The sequence below is a fragment of the Brachycentrus maculatus genome, unplaced genomic scaffold (assembly GCF_059751285.1).
Source record: "Brachycentrus maculatus isolate JH-2025_06_01 unplaced genomic scaffold, ASM5975128v1 h1tg000173l, whole genome shotgun sequence".
In the NCBI taxonomy this organism is placed as follows: Eukaryota; Metazoa; Arthropoda; class Insecta; order Trichoptera; family Brachycentridae; genus Brachycentrus; species Brachycentrus maculatus.
In genome coordinates this window covers 2367384-2371436 of record NW_028280926.1, presented here as the reverse complement: position 1 = coordinate 2371436, position 4053 = coordinate 2367384, and positions in this window count along the sequence as shown.

Here is a 4053-nt window from a genome sequence, read left to right as displayed (position 1 = left end):
AAAATTGTCTTTAGCTGAACTAAATAACTAACAACACATTAGAATAAAGGAACATATGAGATGTCTTAACAATAACAATTTTTCGGAATTTGCGGACCACATCTTATCAAATAATCATTCATTCAATTTTGAAGATGGGATGGAAATTTCACATTTTGATAATAGAACTAGTCAAAATAATAATTTGGAAGTTTTAGAAATAAAAAAAGCGGTTAAACAAAAATTAAATATAATTAACAATAAAATAAACTTAAGTCAAAGTCCCATTTTTAATATTTTTTCCCATAAAATCAAACCCAACCTAAACAGAGTTATCCCCTTCCTTGCTCTTACCCCTCCTTGAATCACCATTACCCCCACCCATATCCTTATGAAACCCAACAACTTGTACACTGTTTCTTTTTTATATATATCGTAGTCAAACAGGAGAAAGTGACCAAGTGCATTTTTTACAAAAATTTGAGCATTGACTATTTTATATCTTACTAGTTTGATATTGCCGTGAAAAAATCCCAAAGCGATTTTAAACATGGAGGTATAATATATTGACTTGTTAAAAATGACTAACTGCATTGATGTTTATTTTCTTTCCAAGCAAAAGTGAATTGAATGGCCCTCCTGAAAATTTTACGTTTTGTCAGTTGGTCACTTTCTTCTGTACGACAACGATATGTTTAGTCATAAATTAAACCCTGATGAGGGCAACAGGTTGTTGCCGAAACTATTTGGTAATAAAGATGTGAGTGAATCAAAACACAAAGTCTTTTTATTTCTCAAAATAATATATAATATAGATAGTTTAAAATATCCTCCCATCTTAATAACAAATCATCGTAATCTCTTTACCTTCAGCAAATTGCTGATTAATTGTGATAAGTATTCAAGAGATTTTTTAGGCATTTCTTCGAGAATACCCACACTTTTTCATGTAATGCTATTTATAATGCGATACTTAAGTAATATCCCAGGGCCAAATTTGAAATGTATTTTAAGAAACAAAATAAATATTAAAAGTGTCTTTGTTTTTTATTATTATTTTCAACGAACCCGGTGGAGTGCCGAGGGATCAGAATTATAATTAAATACAGTTATGGACTTAATTCCGTTACCAGTTTTATAACATGTTATTTTATAAAGGATCAAGGATAATGTTTGATTCAAAAAGGCATTTTAAGATATTTTGGGCGTATGAAACAAAGGAGTGAAGAAAGAACAGTTAAACAAATTTATGAGGCGAATGTAGTTGGAAATAGAAAGTTTATAAAATGAACCAACATTGTTTTAACCACTTTTTTTATTATCAGTACACTTTAACCTACCGGTTTCGACAAGAACCTTGTCATCATCAAGGTTTATTTAATTCTAAAACATTTTAAACATTAAAATACTCATAATTAATTAAATTCCCTTACCAAAATCTTCCACACGTTTGGAAGTTTTTGGTAAGGAAATGTAATTGATTATGAGTATTTTAATGTTTTTCATGTTTTAGAATTTAATAAACCCTGATGATGACAAAGTTCTTGTCGAAACCGGTAGGTTAAAGTATTCTTATAATAAAAAAGTGCTTGAAACAAAGTTGTTTGATTTTATAAAGTTTATAAAATGTGCCACAAAGTATCTGCGAAAAACATTCAAGAAAGGAAATAGAAAGAGTCAAACTGTGGAAAACTTTGCATGATCAAGTATTTAAAAAAACTTGAAACTGATCAGGCCAGGAGTCAGGTGAGGAGAGCCATGAATGTGAAAGAGGTGATGATTGTTTGCAAAGACAGATTGGTGTAGCATATGATTCTTTCTGCCTTAGGTAGTAACTTTAGAATAAAATTTAATACTCATATGAGGAAAAGTAAATATAAATTTAACATGTTGATAAAATAGTCTTCGTTTATATAATCTTGAAAAATCGTCATTTAATAAAGCAATCTATATATCTCTACCCATAATAAAAGCCCTGTTAAATTTAACTTCCAGTCCGTTGAAAATACTCCCATCGTGATTTCTTTATTTTATTTTACTATAAGAAAAAAGAAATTGTTACACAAATAGGCGACCATGGTTATTTCATTTAACTCTATCATTGACCTGATGAGGGAACGGTAGTCTAGTTGTGGTAGAGTTTTTAAGTGGTATTATTACACAAAGTGAACGCTGAATGATAAGGAGAGTGTTTGATATATTTACTTATTTTTATTTTTATTTATTAAATTGTAAAATATTGAATATTTTTTTCTTTTACAAGTAGGTACATCACTGTTGCAAACAAAAGATATTATATTATTCAATACTATTTTTAACAATTATTAGAGGAAGTTAAATAATTGAATAATTTATTTGATAATTAAAACGTAACTTTATTTTAAAATCACTACTCATTTATAGTGATTTTAAAACAAAGTTACATTTTAATTATATAATAGAAAATCAGAAAGTTTGTACTTCAAATAATAATTATTTAATTTATTTTATATTCAGATCTAGTGGAGTTATATATTACGAATACGGGCGATAAATTGAAGTACTTTTTAAATTCATAAAACGTTAGACATAATAGTTCTTATCTCTAGAGTCTTCAATATAAAAATTACACATACCGTCATATGCTAATGACAGCAAAAACTGCAGCGGTCTTATAAGAATTGAAGAAGTACTGAAAAAAATGCGGAAAAACTTATTTCATAAAATATTTATAGTACCTACCTAAGTAACCAATTAAGTCGGACAAAAAATATTCAAAACAAAGAACAGGGTTAATCCGGCGATTATGGTATTGTTGAATTCCACTATTCTTGTTGAGTTGTATTAATTTGTTTACAATAAGCCGGGTAATTATTTATTCTCTGAATACGAATGATTGCATAATCTCGCTTTTAGTTTTTAAACCAAACTTTTGGCGGGATAGGGAATTATTTTAAGGGGGTACTCGCAATCACACAATTTAGACAATTCAGAGGAGCCAGATGTGTCTCCGCGCAATTTTATTTTAAACAGATATTTTTATTTTTATTTTAGAGAATCTAAATTAAAAAATATATATAAAAATAGCCATAAATGGATCTTTTCCGTTTTGCATACAAGGTTTTCAATTTTTTAATGGACGAACGATAAGAATAATACAAACATACGAGTATATGGGGGCTTGTGGACTACCCGGAATTTTACCGTCCGGCAGTCCGGTTTTGAAAAATAAAAGCGACTACGACAGTTTAGTGTGATCGAATTTACGCGCAACGTGTTCACGCACCGATCAAGAGCACCGACCCGAAGAAAGATGGACAAAAGCACAAGCCAATCCAAGCCAATCATCGTTTTATCACGCTAACTGAAGTGCCGGACGGTAAAGTTCCGTGTAGTGCACAAACGCCTTATGCATATTCATGGTTTAAGATTAAATAATTCATTGGAACAAGATTTATCAAGATGAAAAATTTAGTCGACCATCATACACATATTAAAAAGTGACTGTAATTATATAGTAAAATAAATTCATCATTTAATAGTTATAATGTAATATATTACGCCATTTTAATGTGTAATATATAACACACGAGCTCTTTTTCTAGGTCATTGGCAAACCAAGGCAAATTATTGCCCGGGGGAAATTTTATTATTTTTATATTTTATCACTAACTTACTTTAGCTAATATTGCAATAAATGAATTATACAAACTAATATTTAACAATTATACACAATAATCAAACACATATTATTATATTATAACCACATATTAAAAGTAGCATTTACATTTTTCTTTACGCTAATATATTACAACTACATTAATAAAAACATTTATACATTTTTGTCATCTCAACAAAGTGAATTAGAATATGGAACTCTTGATTTTTACAAGGTTTACGCCCTGTCATAGGCTGGTTAAGGTGATTACTTTATGCAATGTAATATTCACCATTCTGCTCATGATTGAACACCACACTAGTCATATTTTTTGAACCTAGATTCTTGAAAAAGGATTTTGACGCACCCAGAATACGCATACAAAATAAAAACATTTATTTATCATTTCATTCATTCATTTTTAAAACCCTGGTTGC